The sequence below is a fragment of the Pygocentrus nattereri genome, chromosome 20, assembly GCF_015220715.1.
Source record: "Pygocentrus nattereri isolate fPygNat1 chromosome 20, fPygNat1.pri, whole genome shotgun sequence".
NCBI lineage: Eukaryota > Metazoa > Chordata > Actinopteri > Characiformes > Serrasalmidae > Pygocentrus > Pygocentrus nattereri.
Genome location: NC_051230.1, coordinates 1,004,824 through 1,032,323, shown reverse-complemented (window position 1 = coordinate 1,032,323; position 27,500 = coordinate 1,004,824).

The following is a 27,500-nucleotide window of genomic DNA, read 5'->3' as shown; positions in this document are numbered from 1 at the left end:
ATCAGAGGCAGTAAAAGGCAGAGCTTCCTGACCTTTAAAGAAGGAAACGAGGGTCAGTGATTTATGTTTCTGGTCTTGTCTGTGTTTTCTTTACTGAATTATTCCACCAAGAAGCGTTACTGCAGTAATGATCCCAGCTCAAAGTCTCAGAGACCTCCTAAAGCCTTGTTCTGCTCAGGAATCTGGACACTCAGTATGACTGATCATGGTCAGTGGTCATAAAATCCATCAAGTGCTCTTCTAAAAGATGGTTCTTGAAGGGTTCTTTGGTAAAGACAATGGCTCTTTTTACAACCATGAGTTCTACATAGAAACATTTCCATGCTTAAATGTTTTTTTGCAGGGAGAAATTGTTCTTCAGATTGACGGAAAATGTGTTGTACATGGTTCTATATAGTATCATTTGCATGTTTGGGTTCTATATGGTTCTATATTGTATTTTTTGTACGGTTCTATATAGTATCATTTACATGTTTGGGTTCTATATGGTTCTACATAGTATTTTTTGTATGGTTCTATATAGTATCATTTGCATGTTTGGGTTCTATATGGTTCTATATTGTATTTTTTGTATGGTTCTATATAGTATCATTTGCATGTTTGGGTTCTATATGGTTCTATATTGTATTTTTTGTATGGTTCTATATAGTATCATTTGCATGTTTGGGTTCTATATGGTTCTATATTGTATTTTTTGTATGGTTCTATATAGTATCATTTGCATGTTTGGGTTCTATATGGTTCTATATTGTATTTTTTGTATGGTTCTATATAGTATCATTTGCATGTTTGGGTTCTATACGGTTCTACATAGTATCATACTGTACATAGTATCAAGGCAAGTGTGGTCCTGTTGTTTGGGATCTTTATTGGTCTGAGTTCTGTTTCACCATCTAATTTTAAACAAGCAGATCTGGGATTAAAGCTTAATAAACTCCACCTGACATTAATTTTGATTGTCCACCACGATGGATTTGGTAGTATAAAGAAGGCTCAACACTAATCGCTGTAAGTTTTATTTTCATTTTAAATTAAAAGTCGTGCAGGGCCGGAACAGATACAGCCTTCAGTGAGTGGACCCAGACATTTAAACAGTCTGTTATTAGACCTGGACTCACTCAGGAGGAGCTGTTTAGCCAGAACTGAGAAAACAGCCTATAATATTATTGAATTAAACCCTTTTAAAAACGGCTCCTCTGTGTGTTATTCTGTAAGTTACGGTTTTATAGTAAAACTATAAATACTTCAGTCTAAAGCCACAGAGATGATTAGAGTGGCCTGTTGGCCTGTTAGCTAACTATCTGCCAGACGATGTGTATTCAGTCTGTCCTCAGTTGTTTACTTCCTTTACTCACAATTTATATAGTGGGATCCTGCTGGTGTGGGTTAACTCTACTTCAGTGATGCACATAAACGCTACATGAGCACTAATAGCACCCCTTGTGGTGAGAATTGTTAACCATAAGTGAGTGAGCTGCAACAAAGTCCTTGTAAGTTTTCTATGTTTTATATTATATGGGGATTATACAACCCCGATTCCAGTGAAGTTGGGATGTTGTGTAAAACATAAATAAGAACAGAATACGATGATCTGCAAATCCTTTTCAACCGATATTCAATTAAATACACTACAAAGACGAGATATTTAATTATTTAATTTAATAAACTTTATTGGTTTTTGCAAATATTCACTCATTTTGAATTTGATGGCTGCAACATGTTCCAAAGAAGTTGGGACAGGGGCAACAAAAGACTGGGAAAGATGAGGAATGCTCAAAAAACACCTGTTTGGAACGTTCCACAGGTGAACAGGTTAATTGGAAACAGGTGAGGGTCATGATTGGGTATAAAGGGAGCATCCCTGAAAGGCTCAGTCGTTCACAAGCAAGGACGGGAGAGGTTCACCACTTAGTGAACAACTGCGTGAGCAAATAGTCCAACAGTTTAAGATCAACGTTTCTCAACGTGCAACTGCAGGAATTTAGGGATTTCATCATCTACAGTCCATAATATCATCAGAAGATTCAGAGAATCTGGAGAAATCTCTGCAGGTAAGCGGCGAGGCAGAAAACCAGCACTGAATGCCCGTGACCTTCGACCCCTCAGGCGGCTCTGCATTAAAAACCCACATCATTCTGTAACGGATATTCCCACATGGGCTCAGGAACACTTCGGAAAACCACTGTCAGTGAACTCAGTTCGTCGCTCCATCTACAAGTGTTAAACTTGTACAAGTTAAAACTCTGCCATGCAAAGCGAAGCCAGATATCAACACCACCCAGAAACGCCGCCGGCTTCTCTGGGCCGAGCTCATCTGAGATGGACTGACGCAGAGTGGAAAAGTGTCCTGTGGTCTGACGCGTCCACACTTCACACTGTTTCTGGAAATCATGGACGTCGTGTCCTCCGGGCCAAAGAGGAAATGGACTGTCCAGATTGTTTTCAGCGCAAAGTTCAAAAGCCAGCATCTCTGATGGTGTGTGGGGGGTGTTAGTGCCCATTGCAGGGGTAACCTGCACATCTGTGAAGGCCCCATTAATGCTGAAAGGTCCATACAGGTTTTGGAGCAACATCTGCTGCAATCCAAGCAGCGTCTTTTTCAGGGACGTCCTGCTTATTTCAGCGAGACGACGCCGAGCCACATTCTGCACGTGTTACAACAGCGTGGCTTCGTAGTAAAAGAGTGCGGGTACTAGACTGGCCTGCCTGCAGTCCAGACCGTCTCCCATTGAAAATGTGTGGCGCATTAAGTAGCTCAAAATACGACAGCGGAGCCCCCGGACTGCTGAGCAGCTGAAGCTGGACATCAAGCAGGAACGGGAAAGAATTCCACCTACAAAGCTCCAACAATCAGTGTCCTCAGTTCCCAAACGCTTATTGAGTGTTAAAGGAAAGGTGATGTAACTCAGTGGGAAACACGCCCCTGTCCCAACTTCTCTGGAACGTGTTGCAGGCATCAAATTCAAAATGAGTGAATATTTGCAAAAAACAATAAAGTTAATCCGTTTGAACATTAAATATCTCGTCTTTGTAGTGAATTCAATTGAATGTAGGTTGAAAAGGATTTGCAGATCATCGTATTCTGTTTATATTTATGTTTTACACAACGTCCCAACTTCACTGGAATTGGGGTTGTAGATTTACTAATAAAGAGTAAATCTATCATCCATAATGTTCTGCTGAGAGCAGCATTCAAATTAATCCCTGCATGAAGTTCAAATCTGAGTTTAAATTAATGGTGCAATTAAATAGAATTAAATTCATTAATCTAGATTTACTGTAATTCAGGTAATCCAGGATTGAAATAATGTATAATGTATAAAAGTGCAGAGAAATGCATGGAATAATAAACAATGTAACCCTGATTGTTTGTAAACTATAGGTTTAAAGTGCAACATGATTAGTACACAAACCTTAATTTAAGTTTAAGCTTAATTCTTTTTGGTGTAACATATATTATATATTATACATGAATATTAAATGCAATGTTTTGATGAACTTCATACGTATTAAAAATGCTTCTGCTGCACGTGACACATTATGAAGCGCAACGTACATCAGCAGAGGGCCTGGACTGTTGAGCAGCTGAAGTGTTATATAAAGCACGAATGGGGAAAATTCCACTTTCGGAACTACGACAGTCGCCATCCTTGCTTCCCAAATGATTACTGAACGGTGTTAAATGGAAAGATGGTGCAACACAGTGGTAAACAAGCCTCTGTAGCAGCTTTACTGGAATTCCCTTTGTACTATGAAGTCATACAAATCATTGGGAACAATAGGACATTGTGATCTGTTCCCATCAGCACCTGGTTGAATTTCTCCACAGGCTTCTGATGAAGACGTTTTTAAGGTGCGAAGGGAAGAGAAATGTTTTTCAAGGCAGAGCGGTGGAATTATCACCGCTGCTGAAATCACCACCTGAGAAAGAAAGCAGAGGACGGCGATACGGTCAGAGGTGCCTGCGCTGCCCGGTCACATTAATCAAACACGCTGGAATTAACTTTCAATTGACTTTCCTCTCCGAGGGCGAGCGCTTGGCATGGTGAGGAACTGAGTCAGTGCAGCAATCTGCTCTCTCTGTCAGAGATTCATTTAGGCGTGGTATAGTGCGATGTGCACGTCTTGGAATTCTTGTGTTTGTGCTTTATGTCCCGCTATATTCCACAGCTGTGAATCGCTTTGCCACTAAAAAAAATGGTATTCACAGATAAATTTAGGCGTGGTATAGTGTGAAGTTCATGTCTTGGCTTTCATGTGTCTCTGCTTTATTTCTCGCCTTTTTGCACAGCCGTCGAACTGATGTTGGACGAGAAGGCCTGGCTCACAGTCTCCGCTCTAATTCATCCCAAAGGTGTTCTATGGGGTTGAGGTCAGGACTCTGTGCAGGCCAGTCGAGTTCTTCCACACCAAACTGGCTCATCCACGTCTTTATGGACCTGCTTTGTGCACTGGGGCTCAGTCATGTTGGAACAGGAAGGGGCCGTCCCCAAACTGTTCCCACAAAGTTGGGAGCATGAAATTGTTCAAAATCTCTTGGAGCTGAAGCTTTAAGAGTTCCTTTCACTGGAACTAAGGGCCGAGCCCAACTCCTGAAAAACCGAGCCCAACTCCTGAAAAACACCCCACACCATGATCCCCCCTCCACCAAACTTTACACTCGGCACAATGCAGTCAGACAAGTACCGTCTCCTGGCAACCGCCAAACCCAGACTCGTCCATCGGATTTCCAGACGGAGAAGCGTGATTGGTCACTCCAGAGAACTCGTCTCCACTGCTCTAGAGTCCAGTGGTGGCGCTTTACTCCACTGCATTCCACGCTTTGCACTGCGCTTGGTGATGAAAGGCTTGGATGCAGCTGCTCGGCCATGGAAACCCATTCCATGAAGCTCTCTACGCTGTTTAACTCCCACTATTTTCCACAGCTGTTGTTCACTTTGCAACTAAAAAATTCATATTTAAAGATTCATACAGGTGTAAGCCTCTAAATTATTCCAGGTGAATGTTGGAGAGGGTTTGTATTAGTCCAGATGGAGGTTGGAAAGTGGCTAGATTAGAAGAAGCTATTGTGGAGTCTGGAGGAGTCTGGAGGAATGTCCGATGGCAGAAGGGTGAGGAGTCCATGAGAGGGGTGGGAGGTGGCTTTGTGGATGCAGTGCTTGTGGTAGGAGGGAGTTTTTCCTGCCATCGTCACCACTGGCTTGCTCACTGGGACTTATCATGTTCTGAAAATCTGCTTTGTGACAACGTCTGTTGTAAAAAGCGCTGTATAAAAAAAAATTGACTTGACTTGAAACTTTCTTTTGACTCAGAGGTGTTGATAGTGGGCAAAGACACCCTAATGATCCCAGTTATCCTCACAATCTGCTGTAGGGTCCTGCCATCCGGAATGGTGCTTTTCCCATACCAGACAGCAAGACAGCAGAACTGTAGAATGTACTGAGGCTGATGGGGGGGGGGCTTGCTCTCTTGGTTCTCTTGGTTCTCTCTCTCTGAGCTATCCTTGGGTATTTCATCAGAAACACCTACCATGCAAGTGCACTTTGTAGGCTACCATGTCAGGGTCACTGCTGTGGATTAATGAAAGTTTATAGTCCCCCTATTACCATGGTACTAACCGCATGCCTGAATCATCAAAGACTCACATCAAAGCTTATGGAATTGTTCATTAATCTCTAATAGACTTGATTATGTGGGTTCTGACACTGTACGACACACTGTTATCATAAACCTGGGCTGACGGACGGTTATGACATCAAAACAAACCGGAGAATGTAAGAAGTGCAGACTCGAACCTGCCCATACAGAATATAAATCAAATGTAAATGTGCATTCATGTAAATTTATGTATGTAAATAGAGAGGAATTATGTCATTTATTACGTTTAACCGTAAACAGAACACACAGCAAAATGGCAAAAGTAATTGTAGGTGCCTAAGGGTTCAACTATGATTTCCCAGAAGATGAATGCATGCAAGCTCTGCTGCACATAGACCAGTAAACTAATTAGGAATATGAACAAGTTGTAAATATTAATGCTTCATATTCCCACACTGCTCTCATGAGTGCACCAGCAAAGCAAAGCATGCTGCTGATCTATTAATGTGCATGAAGCATTGAGATGATCTCGTTCTGTGTTGAATCACTGACTGATGTTTTGTTAAAGAATCGGAACAAAGCTCTACTTTTTTGTGTTAAATGCTTTTTTGCACCTTGTTCTGTTTGTGCTCTGATGGTCCTGCGTGGCGTTGATCTGTAGACATTTAAACAGGAGAACGTCCGAGATCGTTTGTTTTGGTGAATAACATCCCGACTTGATTGGGTCAGTTATGAGCTGAAGCCAAGCCCAGAACAGGCCATGATCCTCTGCCCCTTTTGTCTCTAAATTAGGTGCCTTTCCTATGAGTGCACTGTGGGGTCCACAACATTGCTTGTGTGTCAGATTTGATGTCTCTGCTATGTGTGTCTGTGTCTTTGAGATGATCCAGCTCAGAAATCCAGTTCAAACCCTTCCTGAATCCGTAGAGCCGCCCTTTCCATTCCATCTCATCATGAGATCCTACGAGACTCACATCTGGAGTTATGAGCCTATGAAGAGGGGCTGAGATACACGTCATCTGCCTCTCACCGTGTGGAGCTGCTGGATTCGTGTGTCCGTCTACATCCTGTGTGAAACTGACCGACGGACACTCAGGAGATCACTAAGGACTGACCGTCACGCCGGAAACCCTTCATTCTTCATTCAGTCCACATCGGAGACTCGTGTGAAACGGCGTGTAAATCTGTTTAGATATCACAGAGAAAGCAATCCTGATTGGATCATTTCTGTTGTTTTTTTCAGGATTTTAACCCTTTTATTTATTCATTGTTCGCTTTCATATGTTACAACAATATAAGAGCATTAGAGCAATGATAACAGAGTATTAGAATATGATGCTTATATTACATAAAAACAAACTAAACATTATAGTCACGTTTTATTTCCTAGAATTCCTCAGCCCTTCTCTGTAGCCCATCGTGCTGCTGGTGGGTGTTTGGGAGGGTATTTTGGGGCAGTTGGGATTTGGCCAGTCTCTTTCAGTAGTGATGATGTGACGCTGGACTTTAGCTTTGGCTTTCTGAGCTGCTTTCTGCTCTCGGTCTGGCCATCTGTGCACCAGCATCCGCACTGCTGAGACCCGACTGCCTGTTTGGTCCACTGAGTGCAGGAGGGGATCTGTGGAGGCGGCTGTTTTCGTAAGTTGTTTGGGCAAAAATGACCTAAAAATGTTGACTTTGTAAGAAAAACAAAAAAAGATCATATTTGTTCTGAGTTTCTAAGGCGCTGTTTACTCAAGCATGAAAGCATTATTAGAGATTCAGATACCTTCACACTGTATATATAATACTGTATATACTGTGTGTGTGTATGTATATATATATATAAATTAGGCATTATCATTATTACATGTAAATACTTGCATACTGTATATATAATACATATGAAATTATTATTACATATAGATACATGCATAGAGTATATATAATACACATGATGGATTATTACATATAGATACTTATATACTGTATATATAATACATATTAGACCCTACTATTACATATAGATACATAAACATAAACATAGGGAGCAATTGTTTTATTCTATTCATCATGAAGTTTGAACCCCGCTGGTGTTGAGGTGTTTTACACATGAGATATTATTATATTTAGACATTAACACATATATAATATGCCTGGAACAGTTATGTGTGGTGTAACTGTGTGCCGTTGTGGTTATAATCACATATTGTATGAGTATGATGTCTGTCAGCATAAGAAACAATAGCAGCTGGTCTGTAGATGACCGCAGATGGGTCCAGCACACAGACACACAGCCACGCTGGCCTGTTTCCGTGGAGACTAACAGCCAGGTGCAATTTCTGCCATTTGGAAACTTTGGCACAAGGATTGTGAACAATTTTCTGCAGTCTGTCTCTTTCGTACAGCCGTCATTAGAAATCATCCATTTAGCACCGCGCCAGAGCTGTGAACCCTAACCCTAACACCACCTTCATCACACACCATATATCTTCATCACACACCATATATCACCACTGATCAAATAGTGCAATGATTCTTAATCAGATTAAGGCATTAGATTAGGCATCTGTATATTTCACAGTGTCACAGTAGTAGCAGTAGAGATGAAGTCTATATATATATTGCTTCTGTTGGATCAAAACCTCGTATCTCCAAAATGGTAGCTTTCCAGGAGAATGAAAAAACCTACTTTACTTTTAATGGAAGTCAATGGAACCAGAAGTTTTTCCAAGTCATTTTGGGCCGTTTCTTTTGGTCCATTCATCATGAAATTTACACACGATGTAAAGGGAAACAGGCATTTTCAAAACACACCATATATATGCACCGATCAGGCGTAACGTTCTGACCACACTCCTCATTTCTACACTCACTGTCCACTTTATCAGCTCCACTGACCGTATAGCTGCACTCTGTAGTTCTACAGTTACAGACTGTAGTCCATCTGTTTCTCTGATACTCTGTTACCCTGTTCTTCAGTGGTCAGGACCCCCATGGACCCTCACAGAGCAGGTACTGTTTGGGTGGTGGGTCATTCTCAGCACTGCAGTAACACTGACCTGGTGGTGGTGTTTTAGTGTGTGTTGTGCTGGTGTGAGTGGATTAGACACAGCAGTGCTGCTGGAGTTTTTAAACACTGTGTCCACTCACTGTCCACTCTATTAGACACGCCTACCTTGTGGGTCCACCTTGTAGATGTAAAGTCAGAGACGACAGCTCATCTGCTGCTGCACAGTTTGTGTTGGTCATCCTCTAGTCCTTCATCAGTGGGCACAGGACGCTGCCCACAGGACGCTGCCCACAGGACGCTGCCCACAGGACGCTGTTGGCTGGATATTTTTGGAACCATATATAGAACCATTTTCTTCACTTAAAAACCCTTGAAGAACCATCCTCCTTGATCGTGTACAACCATTTCACTGTTCTCTGTTCCGCTCTGTATTCTGAAGACACACTGTATGAGAATGAACACAACCCGGCTCGTAGATTAATTCCCCAGATGAACTGTTTGTATTATATGATGTGCAATAGGCAGCTGTTCATTCTACAGCAGTGATAAATTCTCCTCCGCTTCCCCTGCAGCACAGTTTAGCATCTCCCCTTCCTCATCAGCTCATTAACAAACACTTCCGTGAGTGGACTTTAAACGGCACAGTGCAGGGAGACTGACTGGGGAACTCGTAGGTTAAAGAGCTTGTGCTACAGTCACATCGATATTGTTTGATTCAGGCTGAGTTAGAGCGCAAGCCCATGGTTTTTATTGTGTTTGATGACATAATGAATTACCATTAAAACATTAAAATGTATCTGATATTAAATGAAGGTTGTTATCTAGCTGTGCTACATTAGTGATCTCTGATAAAACAGTGCTGCAGTGGAAGTGAAGTTCCCTGTCAGAAAAGCTCTTCTTTACAGCTGTAAGTAAAGTAGGTTTCATAGTTTTGATCCTCATCTGTCTCTTTGAGCAGAAGCACAGCGACAGCAGGAATCACAGCCGAGGCTGACGCCTCCGAGTAGCTCACGCTTCTAGTTTTCCGTCTTGTTGGAGTCTTTTGATTGGCTGGTTGAGCTGCAGCTGATTGTCCTCTAAAGCCAAACAGACACGGTGTGATTTGGTGACTCACTGTACATATGAATAGGCCATCTTGTTCAGACAAAGCTACGATTTATAAACTCACACTGTACGAAAAGCTCCATCTGACTGACCTGCTATGGGAAATGCTGCCTCTACAGACGCTCTGACTACAGACCATTATGAATAAAGCTGATTCACTCAGAACGACAGAGTACTGAGCAAACATGCTGAGACACTGAGCAGCACTGCTAACACTGAGCACTGTTTTACTTCGTATCTGTGTTTTAACAAACATGGAGAAAAGCCAGCTGCAGATAGTGCTAAAGAGCTGCTGTTAGTTAACTTAACTGTTCAGAATCAGAATTACCGTTGACTTTAACATCATTAAGTCAGCTGTGATCAAATGTTTGCCACAAACATGCACATACTGACCGGCCGACTGGACGACTTGAGGCCACAGATCTCTCCTTTTGCTGTCCTTTGCTCTTTGGTGATGGTATTTACACCTTTGTACACTTCCCATCCAGAAGAGGGCATGGTTCTTCAGATGAGAGGGAAGTGACTTATGCCTGCTCTCATCAACGGAAGCTGGACATAAAGAGAACGGTCACTTTGAACATTCCAACTTAAATTCCAAATTCCTACCAGGAATACACTGGATGATTTTCACACGCATTCACAACCGCTTTCGCAAAATGGGTGGAGACACGTAGGCTAACAAAACAGAGGCGAAAAAGTCAACAGATCCTACCAAAGTCTGTATATGTGACTGAATAGAATAGTGAGGTATAAATGTTTATACAAATTAGGCTGTAGAGAGACCGAACTGTCCTACTGTGAACATCACAGCCTGCGTTTTCCTTTAGCACTCAGGGTTCGTCTTTAGTGCTTAGAGCCCAGAAGTACTTTAAGACGGATGCCGACTTGACCAATTCTCTCCTGAGCAGGTCATTAAGCATTAAGCTTCAGCTAAGTTTGGGCAACCTTAACTAATTTATCACAGGGACTCACAGGGACAGCATTTTAATCAAACATTCGAGGATTTGCATTCACAGTCTTGGGCCCATGTGCAGCTGGTTATCAAGGCAGGTGGGGCTGAGGTTGTTTCCTGTTGGCTCCAGAATGTGTCCGCTGCACCATTTAAGGTGGAACAGGCAAATTTGAAGAAGACGCTGGTGAATAAGAAGTCTTCAGCTTCTACAAGGCAGGTAGTATTTTTGGAGTTTTTGGGATAACAAGCTTAGCTTTGGCCACTGCACATATCATCGCTGTATGTAGGTTCCTTGTCAACCTGGCAACCCGTGTGAGTCTGAGCAGAAGGGGGCGGGGCCAGACAACTGCAGTTAGGATTACATGTTGCTCCTACAAAGAGTGGTTTCTTGCTGTTTGCACAGTCAAAATAGTTACTTTTGTGATGTCACAAAAAACAACATATTAAACCCCGCCCATTTACACTGGGAGTCTTTCAGCCTGGATGGCTTTTTGAATAAGGCTTGATACAGGGCAGCCAGTTAGAGCACAGCTCATTTACATATATACATCTTAAAAGTCCCAGTCAGTGAGCATATATCGGTCCAATGGCTCGATAAAGTCGGCACCCCGCCCGGCTATTTACCACTCCTGGTCCCTTATCGGACCACCCAGATTATTGCCCTACATACAAGCAAGTTTTTAACCTCCTCAAACTGATTTTAAATGCACAAAGCTTTTCATTTTAGATAAACTAACACAAATATTACAAATAACTAAGAGAAAGAAAATGGCTAGGCCTGATGTGAAAATGTTGCTGACACTTCAAATTTAAAATGATTTACTAAACTAATTTACAATGTATAACTAAAGAAAGCCGGTAAACTATGAGTTTTTTCCAATACTCTGCTTTACCACCGGTGGGTCACCCAAAAAACGTCGAGCAACATTTCAGTGGACCACCAGCTTTGCCATCAGCAGGCCAACAGTGGTCCACCGTCCTCGTGCTGTCGGGTGCAGTAACTGTCTAATCCTAAGCGACACAGAAAGGTTCTACATGGTAACGTAAAAATGGATTATGACTGTTTTTGGCGTGCACGCAAACATCAGTGGACCTCAGAGGGTAAAATATGAAATCTGAGTAAAATGAGGATATGGGCCCTTTAACGCAGCCGTCCGTCTGAGTGGATTAGGCCCTCAGTGTAATCGAACGGCTGAAGTCATTATTCCGTTCCTGCCAGCAGGTAGTGCCAGCAGAGCCGAGACAGTTGCAGGAACAGATTTGCATTCCGGTTACACACTCTGTGAGCCCTGTCATACACGTCCCGGCTGACTCAGCCTTCATATTTTAAAATATATTGTCATTTAATGAGGCTCCGCTGTGCGTGTGCGTTCCCGCACATGCGTGTCAGTGTAAGTTTAAAGCTGCGCTGTAATCAGAACCGCAACGACAAGACTGCTCATTAAGAAAGAATGATGAGCAGATTTTATTTAGCAAGCGTAAATGTTCCAGGGTGTTTGTGGAACCGGGGGACCAGTGGTGTTTTGTGATGGTGGGTTTGGGTGTGCGGGGTGTTGCTGCCTGTGTCAGGATGAGGTGAGTCAGAGCAGACAGCGCTGGGGCTCAGCTATCAGCCTCGGGCTAACGCGATAACGCGCAAACTCTGGCAAGCTTGCAGGCACTCCAGTGTATTAGTGCCATTATATATTAAACTGTAAAGTGCTGGAGAGGAGCCAAATCTACTGCACCAGTGTGGAACCGCTCTAGTGCATTAACAAGGAACTGTATACTAGAACAAGAATATAAGACTGTGTGGTACCACACTAGTGTTCTGTTCTCTTGCACTAAAATGGACCGCTCTTGTACAAAGGTATATGACTGTGCTGTGCTGCACTAGTGTGAACTTGGGCTCTCGTGCACTGCTGGAGATCTGTATGCTTGTGTTCTAGTGCAAACTTGTGCTCAAGTGCACTAGTGAGGTCCTGCGTTCTAGTGTACTGTTGTGAACTTCTGTTTAGGTGCACTACTGTACTAGTGTGTACTTGTGTTTGTGTACTCTAATGTGAAACTGCTCTGGTGCACTAGTGTGTACTTGTGTTTGTGTACTGTAGTGTGAAACTGCTCTGGTGCACTAGTGTGTACTTGTGTTTGGGTACTATAATGTGAAACTGCTCTAGTGTACTAGTGTGTACTTGTGTTTGTGTACTCTAATGTGAAACTGCTCTGGTGCACTAGTGTGTACTTGTGTTTGTGTACTGTAATGTGAAACTGCTCTGGTGCACTAGTGTGTACTTGTGTTTGTGTACTGTAATGTGAAACTGCTCTGGTGCACTAGTGTGTACTTGTGTTTGTGTACTGTAATGTGAAACTGCTCTGGTGCACTAGTGTGTACTTGTGTTTGTGTACTGTAATGTGAAACTGCTCTGGTGCACTAGTGTGTAATTGTGTTTGTGTACTCTAATGTGAAACTGCTCTAGTGCACTAGTGTGTACTTGTGTTTGTGTACTGTAATGTGAAACTGCTCTGGTGCACTAGTGTGTACTTGTGTTTGTGTACTGTAATGTGAAACTGCTCTAGTGCACTAGTGTGTACTTGTGTTTGTGTACTGTAATGTGAAACTGCTCTAGTGCACTAGTGTGTACTTGTGTTTGTGTACTATAATGTGAAACTGCTCTAGTGCACTAGTGTGTACTTGTGTTTGGGTACTATAATGTGAAACTGCTCTGGTGCACTAGTGTGTACTTGTGTTTGTGTACTGTAATGTGAAACTGCTCTAGTGCACTAGTGTGTACTTGTGTTTGTGTACTCTAATGTGAAACTGCTCTAGTGCACTAGTGTGTACTTGTGTTTGTGTACTGTAATGTGAAACTGCTCTGGTGCACTAGTGTGTACTTGTGTTTGTGTACTGTAATGTGAAACTGCTCTGGTGCACTAGTGTGTACTTGTGTTTGTGTACTGTAATGTGAAACTGCTCTAGTGCACTAGTGTGTACTTGTGTTTGTGTACTGTAATGTGAAACTGCTCTAGTGCACTAGTGTGTACTTGTGTTTGTGTACTCTAATGTGAAACTGCTCTAGTGCACTAGTGTGTACTTGTGTTTGTGTACTGTAATGTGAAACTGCTCTGGTGCACTAGTGTGTACTTGTGTTTGTGTACTGTAATGTGAAACTGCTCTAGTGCACTAGTGTGTACTTGTGTTTGTGTACTGTAATGTGAAACTGCTCTAGTGCACTAGTGTGTACTTGTGTTTGTGTACTCTAATGTGAAACTGCTCTAGTGCACTAGTGTGTACTTGTGTTTGTGTACTATAATGTGAAACTGCTCTAGTGCACTACTGTGTACTTGTGTTTGTGTACTCTAATGTGAAACTGCTCTAGTGCACTAGTGTGTACTTGTGTTTGTGTACTGTAATGTGAAACTGCTCTAGTGCACTAGTGTGTACTTGTGTTTGTGTACTCTAATGTGAAACTGCTCTAGTGCACTAGTGTGTACTTGTGTTTGTGTACTGTAATGTGAAACTGCTCTGGTGCACTAGTGTGTACTGTAATGTGAAACTGCTCTAGTGCACTAGTGTGTACTTGTGTTTGTGTACTCTAATGTGAAACTGCTCTAGTGCACTAGTGTGTACTTTTGTTTGTGTACTATAATGTGAAACTGCTCTAGTGCACTAGTGTGTACTTGTGTTTGTGTACTCTAATGTGAAACTGCTCTAGTGCACTAGTGTGTACTTGTGTTTGTGTACTGTAATGTGAAACTGCTCTGGTGCACTAGTGTGTACTGTAATGTGAAACTGCTCTAGTGCACTAGTGTGTACTTGTGTTTGGGTACTATAATGTGGAGAGGAGAGGAATGAAGGTCAGTAGAGACAAGACGGAATACATGTGTGTGAATGAGAGGGAGGCAGGTGGAAAGGTGAAGATGCAAGGAGTAGAGGTCGTAAAGGTGGATGACTTCAAATATCTTGGGTCAACCATCCAGAGCAATGGATAGTGCAGAAAAGAGGTGAGGAAGAGGGTGAAGGCAGGATGGAGTGGGTGGAGACGGGTGTCAGGGCTGATGTGTGACAGAAGGATAGCAGCAAGAGTGAAAGGGAAGGTCTACAAGACAGCAGTGCGTCCTGCTATGATGTTTGGTTTGGAGACTGTGGCTCTGTCTAAAAGACAGGAGGCTGAGCTGGAGGTGGCGGAGATGAAGATGCTGAGATTTTCGTTGGGAGTGACGAGGATGGACAAGATTAGAAATGAGCAGATCAGAGGGACGGTGAAGGTGGAGCAGTTTGGAGATAAAGCCAGAGAGGCCAGGTTGAGATGGTTTGGACATGTGTTGAGGAGGAATAGTGGATATATTGGGCAAAGGATGTTGGAGATGGAGCTGCCGGGTAGAAGGAGAAGAGGTAGACCTCAGAGAAGGTTTATGGATGCAGTGAAGGTGGACATGGAGATGGTTGGTGTGAAAGTAGAGGAGGCAGTGGATAGGGCAAGATGGAGGCAGATGATCCGCTGTGGAGACCCCTAAAGGCAGCAGCCGAAAGATTTCTGTACAACTGCTCTTTAATCAGCTGTACTCTAAGCCATTTGTTCAGCACACTGTGTCCTCACTGTTTGTCCAGTTATCGGCAGCTGCACAGCAAAACCATCAGACCGTGTGTGGATGTAATTTCCAATTCAACACAAAAACCAGCTGACGGATCAGTAGAAACGCTACTTTCATCAGTGGTTTGCGCTCAGCTCTGGGGTTTAATTACGCATGAGGCGAAACTCTGCCTCAGCAGCCTCTTCACTGCCTCCACGCCGAGGATCAGCGAGGAAAATCTCATTAATTAGGTGCCAGTCTGATTCAGCCAGACCCAACTGAGGAAGAACACAGATACACTGCTTTCTACACCTCTCTCTCTCTCTCTCTCTCTCTCTCTCTCTCTCCTCTCTGTCTCTCTCTCTCTCTCTCTCTCTCTCTCTCTCTCTCTCTCTGTCTCTCTCTGTCTCTCTCTCTCTCTCTGTCTCTCTGTCTCTCTCTCTCTCTCTCTTTCTCTCTCTCTCTCTCTCTCTCTCACTCTCTGTCTCTCTCTCTCTCTCCCTCTCCCTCCCTCCCTCTCCTCTCTCTCACTCATTCTCTCTCTCTCTCTCTCATTCACTCTCATTTTCTCTCTCTCTCTCTCTCTCTCTCTCTCTCTCTCACTCTCTGTCTCACTCTCTCTCTCTCTCTCCCTCCCTCCCTCTCTCTCTCTCTCTCTCTCTCACTCATTCTCTCTCTCTCTCTCTCTCATTCACTCTCATTTTCTCTCTCTCTCTCTCTCTCTCTCTCTCTCTCTCTCTCTCTCTCTCTCTCTCACTCTCTCTGTCTCCCTCTCTCTGTCTCTCTCCCTCCCTCTCTCTCTCTCTCTCTCTCTCTCTCTCTCACTCATTCTCTCTCTCTCTCTCTCATTCACTCACATTCTCTCTCTCTCTCTCTCTCTCTCTCTCTCTCTCTCTCTCTCTGTCTGTCTGTCTCTCCACCAATTTGACTTTGCTGTTGATTTATGACTTTTACATTTTCACTTTCATTCTGTCAGATATGCAGCCGGTCGCTATGAAAGAGAAAGAAGAAGGTAAACGTAACAGTTTGATTTTAGTTTTGAGCCAAAGCCAAAGTGAAGCTTGTGTTTTTCATTTTAGATTTGGCCATGAAAAACAGACCAACGTCTAAAATGAAATGACAAATATCTGTTCTACATTTATTTCTATTTTTCTCACACAGAACTCGAGCTCATGAGAAAAAGGAAACTGTAGGTATTTCATTTAATTTTGAGTTTTAGCAGGATGTTTGTGCAGATGTTTGGGAAAAGAAATGGCAGAAGGAGGTTTGCTGTTACATTTTATTGTTTTAATTTTAATTTCTTTTTTGGCTGAATTTGCCTCCTTACTTCAGCTTTTCCTTCCTGTAGACTGGGGTTCAGTGCCCCGCCTGGGTAACCACCCTACACTATACCAATAAGAGTCCTTGGGCAAGACTCCTAACTCCACCTTCACCTACTACACTGTAGACTGGGGTTCAGTACCGCCTGGGTAACCACCCTACACTATACCAATAAGAGTCCTTGGGCAAGACTCCTAACTCCACCTTCACCTACTACACTGTAGACTGGGGTTCAGTGCCCCGCCTGGGTAAACACCCTACACTATACCAATAAGAGTCCTTGGGCAAGACTCCCAACACCACCTTCACCTACTACGCTGTAGACTGGGGTTCAGTGCCCTGCCTGGGTAAACACCCTACACTATACCAATAAGAGTCCTTGGGCAACACTCCTAACACCACCTTCACCTATTACGCTGTAGACTTGGGGTTCAGTGCCCCGCCTGGGTAAACACCCTACACTATACCAATAAGAGTCCTTGGGCAAGACTCCCAACACCACCTTCACCTACTACACTGTAGACTGGGGTTCTGTGCCCCACCTGGGTAAACACCCTACACTATACCAATAAGAGTCCTTGGGCAAGACTCCCAACACCACCTTCACCTATTACGCTGTAGACTGGGGTTCAGTGCCCCACCTGGGTAAACACCCTACACTATACCAATAAGAGTCCTTGGGCAAGACTCCCAACACCACCTTCACCTATTACGCTGTAGACTGGGGTTCAGTGCCCCGCCTGGGTAAACACCCTACACTATACCAATAAGAGTCCTTGGGCAAGACTCCCAACACCACCTTCACCTATTACGCTGTAGACTGGGGTTCAGTGCCCCGCCTGGGTAAACACCCTACACTATACCAATAAGAGTCCTTGGGCAAGACTCCTAACACCACCTTCACCTATTACGCTGTAGACTGGGGTTCAGTGCCCCACCTGGGTAAACACCCTACACTATACCAATAAGAGTCCTTGGGCAAGACTCCCAACACCACCTTCACCTATTACGCTGTAGACTGGGGTTCAGTGCCCCGCCTGGGTAAACACCCTACACTATACCAATAAGAGTCCTTGGGCAAGACTCCTAACACCACCTTCACCTACTACACTGTAGACTGGGGTTCAGTGCCCCGCCTGGGTAAACACCCTACACTACACCAATAAGAGTCCTTGGGCAAGACTCCTAACACCACCTTCACCTATTACGCTGTAGACTGGGGTTCAGTGCCCCGCCTGGGTCAGCACCCTACACTATACCAATAAGAGTCCTTGGGCAAGACTCCTAACACCACCTTCACCTACTACACTGTAGACTGGGGTTCAGTGCCCCGCCTGGGTAACCACCCTACACTATACCAATAAGAGTCCTTGGGCAAGACTCCTAACACCACCTTCACCTACTACACTGTAGACTGGGGTTCAGTGCCCCACCTGGGTAAACACCCTACACTATACCAATAAGAGTCCTTGGGCAAGACTCCTAACACCACCTTCACCTACTACACTGTAGACTGGGGTTCAGTGCCCCGCCTGACTCGTGACCCCTGTGATGCTCCTCAGCCTCCAATTCTATGGGTCAAAGCTTTTTTAATGGAGATTATGAACTGGGTGCCTCTTAAAGTGGCTGAATTCAACCATTGTTTTTCTTCCACCTTGATCTGGTGTCACTGCTTGCCAGCCTTCTGGACTTGAACTCTTTAATCAGAGCTAGTACTGCTGTCTCGTGTGGATAGCAAAAGGGGATGGGTTCCCCTTTGAGTCTTGGTTCCTCATCACCTATGTGGGCTGCGTCTCACTGTACTTGACATTCTTTAGTTTGTATCAGGATTGCGTGTCTGACGTCAGCATATTGTCAATTTGGTGAAAAATGGAGAAAAATTAATGGAGAAAATGAATGTCCTCTCCAGTATGCGAACCCCCCCCTGATATTCTGGGGTCCCGCGTTGTCTGGCTGCTGACTCTCTCTCCATAGCGGTGCTGATGCTTCAGTGTCAGTAAGTGTCTATTTTGTCATCTGTTCTTCTGTAGAGTCTCTGTTCTAGTGCGGTTCTGCGCTCTTCCTCACAGTGACTGAGATCTTCCTGATCTCCCCCAGATCAAGACTACCTCTTTCGGTTGGACCCAATTTGGTCCTTTGTCCTTTGGCACTTCTCGCACCTGCTATTTTGGCTCAGATCAGACTGAAAAGTCCAAAGGTTCGGTAGGTGTTAAAGAGAAATCTCTGCTTCTGTACAGAGTGGCTGTGGCCGCCAACAGCTGGATAATAAAACATCACAACTTATGTGAAAGATGTGTCTGATTGACTGAAACGTTTTAGTCCTACAACAGGGAAATTCCACCTCCGTATTGGTGAGGACACACACTAGGGGGCAGTTGGCGGTTAGATGTCTGTGACGATGCTTCGCCGAACCCTGTGAGGAGACATGAAGTCACCTGACTGATTGGGTGCAAGATGAAGATGCAGGCTGGAGATGAGACGACTCTGGACAGTTCTTTGCAAACAGTGAGTGATTTGTTCACAACCGTGAAGACGTACAAAAGAAAATTGTGCAAACCCAAAATAAACGGTGGTTTAAATGTTGACCCGACTCGACAGCAGTTCAGGTAAGTATAAGCAGACTTAGGCCACAAGGCCATAGAAGTACACTCTTATCTCGGCTCTACTCCCTTCTCCTCAGCGTCCTCACTATCTGAGGTGAGCTTGCCTCTCCTTACAGAACCTTCCCCTACCTCTTATAGGCTTAGCCTCGCCCCTGCATTACCTGAGCTGAACCACTCCACTCTGCAGGCACGTTGCTGTCCTCTAAGAGTGGATTAAAAACAAGGGTTAATAAAATTAATAATTTAGTAATATTAGTAATATTACCGGTGAGACGTTTTATTCAGTGCGCACCTTTATGAACCTGTCTCACTCTATTTTCTGTGACCTAGGTGGGCCCTCCAGCACACTCATGAGTGAGCTCCGTCTGCGCTGCCTCTCTTTGGCTGAGTCTACTAGGAGACAGGCAGCAGGTGAGCATTACAGGCAGGTGTTCAGGTCAGTATTACACACACACACACACACACACACACACACACACACACACACACACACAGTCTCTGGTGACGGGCAATGCCTTTGCCTTGTCACAGTGACTTGCTCAAGGGCACCTCAGTTACAGACTGTCGGTTCAGAGGATCAAAACCGGCGACCTTCCAGTCACAGGGCTGGTTCCCTGACCTCCAGCAGTCTTTTAATAGCAGCGAATGCTTCAACATACTTATAAACCCCAATATAAAAAACAAACAAAAATATAGAATTTAACCAGAGCGCCCAAACTAACCTACTTAATTTCTGGTGTCTTCAGCCGTAAAAAACAATCGTATTACCAGAAGTGAAGCGTCCGCGCTGTTTATACTCACATATGTGACAAATATTTACGGTCATCACGGCCTCAAACTCGGCTGAACTGGTGAATAACCACCGCAGCTCCGCAGCTGCACCGCTCTTCTTGAGTGGATCGAGCGCTCTATTGCGCTCATAAATACTCGTCTGTCTTTTGTTTTGCGCTCCAAACACATTTAGCATAATTGGCTTTATCTGCAGGATTTAATTAGCTTTCCTGCTGAACAGGAGTCACATTACAAAAGACGCTGATACGCCGCGTTCAAGGCGGCCGTTCGAGCAGATGGGCTTTCGGGACACGCTCGCACCTTTTCAGTATAAACAGTGGCGACAATAAAGCCAAGCCGTTTTCATCTCTTCTCCAACTTCTCCGGCTCCTCCGCTTCCAGCCCGGGGACCCGATGGCTGAAAAGAAAAGCGCCGATTAATCTCACAACCCCCACACGCTCAGAAGGCCAGGCGTCTAACAGCACGATTCAACTGGATCTTTAATAAAGTTAGCATACACTCGTCCACCCAGGAGGCTGCTGGGAGAACCATATGCTCTTTCAGAAGATTTAGCATCACTTAAGTGTCATGTGGCCCTGCGCTACGTGGCATTTTCCATTTTCTTCATACTTTTATTTATTTTACAGTTTTTAACCTTATTGGGTCTTTTAATTGGCCCTTATTTCTATTGAAACGCCTGGAATCCTACAGTTTTTTCATACATTTCATTTCTCCCTGACGTTTGTGTGCATTTATGAACCAATAACTCATTTCTAACACAACTTTCCATCCTCCTAACGTACGTCATGTACACAGCTTTCCAAATGTATTCATCACCTGTATCTTTGCTCTGTATGACAAAGGCCAGAATGCATGTAATATCTTTAAATAGTATTTATCAGTGTGAGTGATTCTCTGTGTGGAGTTGAGTGTAATGAAGGTTCCAGATGTAGCTAAACGTACCGACTGTGATCTGCACTGTGCTTTACATTAACCGTGTACGTCTGCAATCAGACTCTCAATCAGACACCCAATGTACTTCCACAATGTGCTTCAATTGCTGCACACTAATGCTTATTTTTCAGTGGCTCCAGGGACATCAATGCAAACTGCTTGAGCTACACCCTTAAAAATGTTGACTCTTCAGGGGTTCTTTAGTAATGTTCAGGGGTTCTTTAGTAATGTTCAGGGGTTCTTTAGTAATGTTCAGGGGTTCTTTAGTAATGGTTCTGTACAGAACTATGAACACTCAAAGAGCCTTTGGGTCTCTGGTGAAATGGTTCTTCAATTTAATGGAGAACGTGTTGTATTATGCATCTAGAAAGGCACCAAAAAGGGTTCTTCTCTTGTTACAAGCTTGGTATTGTCACAATAGCAGAACCCTTTGTGAGGCTGTACAGAACCCTTTTCAAAAACCATCTACAGCACTTTCTCCATTAATCTGAAGAACCATTTCACCAGAGACCCAAGGGCTCTTTGAGTGTTCATCGTTCTGTACAGAGCCATTACTAAAGAACGCCTGAAGAGTCATCATTTTTAAGGGTCCTTGAGCAAGACACCTGACCCCCAACTGCTCCCCGGGCCCTGTGGATAGGGCTGCCCACCGCTCCGGGCAAGCGTGCTCACTGCCCCCTAGTGTGTGTGTGTGGTGTTTCACTGCACGGATGGGTTAAAATCAGGAGGTGAAATTTCCCTGGTGTGGGATTAATAATCTTAATCTATAGAAGTGTGTGATAAAACTTTGGGCCCTGGGGTTAAATTAAGTTCGGTTCAGTGTAAAAGATGATTTATTAGATAAATAAATCTAATGATAATTTATTGTAAGAAAAAACGTCATTTTTGCTGCTGTGGTTGTTTGTTTTGCATCAAATCGAGTTTGATTTGTTGGGTTAAACGTTGCTCTGGCTGCGATTTTCCTCCCTGATTTTCTGCTGCTATGAATTACAGTAACGCTCTAAATCCATGAGCTCGGCTATCAGCGCTAACTTAGCACCCGTGGCTGGATCTTGTGAAAAGAGGTGTGAAATAAAGTGTCACTCGTCCGGTGAGATAGCGGACTCAGAACACGAGGCACTTCTCACTCTTTACCCACCCACCTGCACGGAGGGAGGAGCCTGATGGGAGGACTGCGTTTCAGACCGGAAGTAGAGACGTTCCAGTCCAGGAGATGAAGCCTGGAGAGGAACCGGACGTGTTCTGCTGGACTTGGAATCGTCCAAGTTAAACTGGATTCACTGCAGGCCTGGATTTACTATCAAAAAACCACACTCTTCCTGCAAGGGCTCTTTAGTAAAGAACATGGTTCTATATTTAAAGAACCGCTTGCATGCTTAAATGGTTCTCTGTGTGAGGGAAGGTTCTTCAGATTGATGGACAGTGTATATACTGGACTGTAACAATAGCCCAAACTCTTTTTAGTGCCATATAGAACCACATTCTCCATCAATCTGATGAACCATTTCACCATGGAAAGGGTTCTTTAAGTGTTCAGGATTCTACATAGAACCATTTCCTTTAGTAAAGAACCTCTGAAGAATCATCGTTTTTTAAAAGCGTAATAAAGGTAGTGGTTCTTTTTAGAGGCGTGAGTTCCATAGAGAACCATTTGCATGCTTACATGGTCCTTGCAAGGTGAAATGGTTCTTCAGATTAATGGGGAATGTGCTGTAGAGGGTTCTAAAAAAGGTTTCTTCTATTGATTCAGTGTCAAGCTTGTAAGTGTAGAAGAACCCTTTTCAAAAAGGTTCTACATAAAAATTTACAGCACATCTAAAGAACCATTTCACCATGCAAAAAACCCCACCTCTATACAGAACCACTTCCTTTCCTAAAGATCCGCTTTAAGTGGGCAACAGTGATGGGAAAATAGTGGAAAATCTGGAATAATGAGTTTTCTTTGGGGACTATTTTGCCGCACAGCGCCCTGCATGTCTCCCTCCACCATGAATGGAGTTGAAGTTCTCTAAACTCTCATAAAACAGCGTCTCAGTCATCAGGCAGTGAATTCAGAACCAGTTCATGTAGGAACTTTCTGTGAGGAGCTTTTAGAGGGACGTCTGGTTCCCATCACCACCACTGTGAGGAGCTTTTAGAGGGGGACGTCTGGTTCCCATCACCACCACTGTGAGGAGCTTTTAGAGGGACGTCTGGTTCCCATCACCACCACTGTGAGCAGCTCTGACTCGGTCAGTTTATCTAGAACAGAGAGTTTCACACAGAACCGCTCAGAACCGCTCAGAACCGCTCTGTTTACGTCTGAACTGATTAATTATGAGGGTATTTTCCCTTTTAAAGTAACAAGACCTTTCTTCTTGGTAACTTTGGATGATCTGTGTGGATCTGCTCATTGTAAAATTTTACTACAGCTTTTTTGAGCAAAAGAAACAATTTATTAGCTACACACACCGGTCAGGCATAACACTCTGACCACCTCCTTGTTTCTACTCTCACTGTCCACTTTATCAGCTCCACTGACTGTATAGTTCCACTCTGTAGTTCTACAGTTACAGACTGTAGTCCATCTGTTTCTCTGATACTCTGTTACCCTGTTCTTCAGTGGTCAGGACCCCCATGGACCCTCACAGAGCAGGTACTGTTTGGGTGGTGGGTCATTCTCAGCACTGCAGTAACACTGACGAGGTGGTAGTGTGTTAGTGTGTGTTGCGCTGGTGTGAGTGGATCAGACACAGCAGTGCTGCTGGAGTTTTTAAACCCTGTGTCCACTCACTGTCCACTCTATTAGACACTCCTACCTTGTCGGTCCACCTTGTAGATGTAAAGTCAGAGACGACAGCTCATCTGCTGCTGCACAGTTTGTGCTGGTCATCCTCTAGTCCTTCATCAGTGGTCACAGGACGCTGCCCACAGGACGCTGCCCACAGGACGCCGCCCACAGGACGCCGCCCACAGGACGCTGCCCACAGGACGCTGCTGGCTGGATGTTTTTGGTTGGTGGACTATTCTCAGTCCAGCAGTGACACTGAGGTGTTTAAAACTCCAGCAGCACTGCTGTGTCTGATCCACTCGTACCAGCACAACACACACTAACACACCACCACCACGTCAGTGTTACTGCAGTGCTGAGAATGACCCACCACCCAAATAGTACCTGCTCTGTGAGGGTCCATGGGGGTCCTGACCACTGAAGAACAGGGTAACAGAGTATCAGAGAAACAGATGGACTACAGTCTGTAACTGTAGAACTACAGAGTGCAGCTATACGGTCAGTGGAGCTGATACAGTGGACAGTGAGGTGGTCATAATGTTCCGCCTGACTGGTGTATTTATCTGTCTTGACTCTACTCAGTAGCAGCTGATACCTCATATTAAAGGACTCGGGGGCTGAAAAACTGATTTGAGACGTCCAGAATAGTAACTGCACAATTGCAGATGCCAAAATGAGGCGTATGTGATGAGGACCTTTGTGGACCTACTGTGATAAAAACAGTGCTGAGAGTGATCGTCCAGTGAACTCCAGCAGAAAGGTGATATTTCCAGGCTGATCCTCTTTGACGAGCGCCATGTGTTCCTCTCAGTCTGCTCTGTGGAGCTCTGGTCACATGTTACCTGCCGCTCAGGCAGCTTTTAGCGGAATTAGCCTGGGACACTGCCAGTCCACCTCCAAACTGTTACGACCCGGCCTATGGTCAGGCTGCGGAACAGTGGTGTAGTTTCTGTGTGTCTGATTCTCTGGATCTGTCCATCTCTTCTTAAACTCTCCTCTAAAGGTTCTTCATAGAACAGGATCCTCATGTGTTTCATATCTAAACGCTCCGTTATCTTCATCACTACTTTCCTACCCGCTGCAGCAGCTTCAGCAGCTGGAAACTCTCTGACGCCGTTTCACACGAGTCTCCGATGTGGACTGAATGAAGAATGAAGGGTTTCCGGCGTGACGGTCAGTCCTTAGTGATCTCCTGAGTGTCCTTCGGTCAGTTTCACACAGAATGTAGACGGACACTGAAATGAGGTCACATGAAAGTAAGACTACCACTAAACTTCAGCGACCTCTGTGTGGACCATTCTACTGACCACTGGGGTGGTCCTGTTTTAATCAGCGTAGCTTTTCTAGCCTTTACAGTAGCTTTAGCAGCAGGAGACTCACAGACCAATCACATGCTGTCAGTATCACACGTGACGCTGCTCAGCCAATCAGATCTGTGCATTACGATGAGCTCTGAGACTCGAGTGAGTGACGCCACAGAGGGGAGGGACGAGGAGAGAAACAGCATTCAGAGAAGAAAGTGAGTTGGTGAAATCTGACCGAACTGGACTTTATTTGATCTGATGTTCAGTAAATGTTGTTGAAATCTGACCGAACTGGACTTTATTTGATCTGATGTTCAGTAAATGTTGTTGAAATCTGACCGAACTGGACTTTATTTGATCTGATATTCAGTAAATGTTGGTGAAATCTGACCGAACTGGACTTTATTTGATCTGATGTTCAGTAAATGGTGGTGAAATCTGACCGAACTGGACTTTATTTGATCTGATGTTCAGTAAATGTTGGTGAAATCTGACCGAACTGGACTTTATTTGATCTGATGTTCAGTAAATGTTGGTGAAATCTGACCGAACTGGACTTTATTTGATCCGATGTTCAGTAAATGTTGGTGAAATCTGACCGAACTGGACTTTATTTGATCTGATGTTCAGTAAATGTTGTTGAAATCTGACCGAACTGGACTTTATTTGATCCGATGTTCAGTAAATGTTGGTGAAATCTGACCGAACTGGACTTTATTTGATCTGATGGTCAGTAAATGTTGGTGAAATCTGACCAAACTGGACTTTGTTTGATCTGATGTTCAGTAAATGTTGGTGAAATCTGACCGAACTGGACTTTATTTGATCTGATGTTCAGTAAATGTTGGTGAAATCTGACCGAACTGGACTTTATTTGATCTGATGTTCAGTAAATGTTGGTGAAATCTGACCGAACTGGACTTTATTTGATCTGATGTTCAGTAAATGGTGGTGAAATCTGACCGAACTGGACTTTATTTGATCTGATGTTCAGTAAATGGTGGTGAAATCTGACCGAACTGGACTTTATTTGATCTGATGTTCAGTAAATGGTGGTGAAATCTGACCGAACTGGACTTTATTTGATCTGATGGTCAGTAAATGGTGGTGAAATCTGACCGAACTGGACTTTATTTGATCTGATGTTCAGTAAATGTTGGTGAAATCTGACCCAACTGGACTTTATTTGATCTGATGCTCAGTAAATGTTGGTGAAATCTGACCGAACTGGACTTTATTTGATCTGATGTTCAGTAAATGTTGGTGAAATCTGACCGAACTGGACTTTATTTGATCTCATGTTCAGTAAATGTTGTTGAAATCTGACCGAACTGGACTTTATTTGATCTGATGTTCAGTAAATGTTGGTGAAATCTGACCGAACTGGACTTTATTTGATCTGATGTTCAGTAAATGTTGTTGAAATCTGACCGAACTGGACTTTATTTGATCTGATGTTCAGTAAATGTTGTTGAAATCTGACCGAACTGGACTTTATTTGATCTGATGTTCAGTAAATGTTGGTGAAATCTGACCGAACTGGACTTTGTTTGATCTGATGTTCAGTAAATGTTGGTGAAATCTGACCGAACTGGACTTTATTTGATCTGATGTTCAGTAAATGTTGGTGAAATCTGACCGAACTGGACTTTATTTGATCTGATGTTCAGCTGTCGACTGTATAAGATGCTGATATTCCTACTCGGCTACTTCAGTAAACAGTACATGGCGCTGGGTCATTAGACATTATGATGCTCTGGACCTTCACCTGAGGAAGTTCTCACTAATTTACAGGGTTCTTTCTGTTGGGAGGAGTGTGTCCCAAAGCCTCACCCTCACACTGCTGAAGAGATCCTTTACACCGTGGTATCAACTCTTCATGACACTGAACGTCATGACTGACTGGTGAACACCACTAAGAACCAGCAGGAACGTTTAATGCCTTGTGTTTTGTTTTTATGTTTCTTTTCAAATCTTTTCAGATCTTTTCAAATTTTCTTCAGTGAAGTCGGAAGATTTAGATTCATCATGAGTTTAATTTTTAAATTAAAAAAACATCTTTCTCACGTTTTCATGTCACTACCAATAAACAGCTGGTCAAAGCTGAGTTTGCTGAGTTTTTGAGCTCAACTTGAGCCAAAATTGTCACTGAAACAGTCACGACTGACGCATTTGGTGCAGTTTGGTAGAGATATGAGAGTTTTGGTAGAGACAGAATAGAATGATCAATCGTAATTAAGGCTTAGACTCACTCAGAGCAAAAGGATTTTAATCTGAAGTCCAACATCAGTTAAAAGTCCCAAAAGGATTTTAGTCTGAAGTCCAACATTAGTTAAAAGTCCCAAAAGGATTTTAGTCTGAAGTCCAACATTAGTTAAAAGTCCCAAAAGGATTTTAGTCTGAAGTCCAACATTAGTTAAAAGTCCTAAAAGGATTTTAGTCTGAAGTCCAACATCAGTTAAAAGTCCCAAAAGGATTTTAGTCTGAAGTCCACATTAGTTAAAAGTCCCAAAAGGATTTTAGTCTGAAGTCCAACATTAGTTTAAAAGTCCCAAAAGGATTTTAGTCTGAAGTCCAACA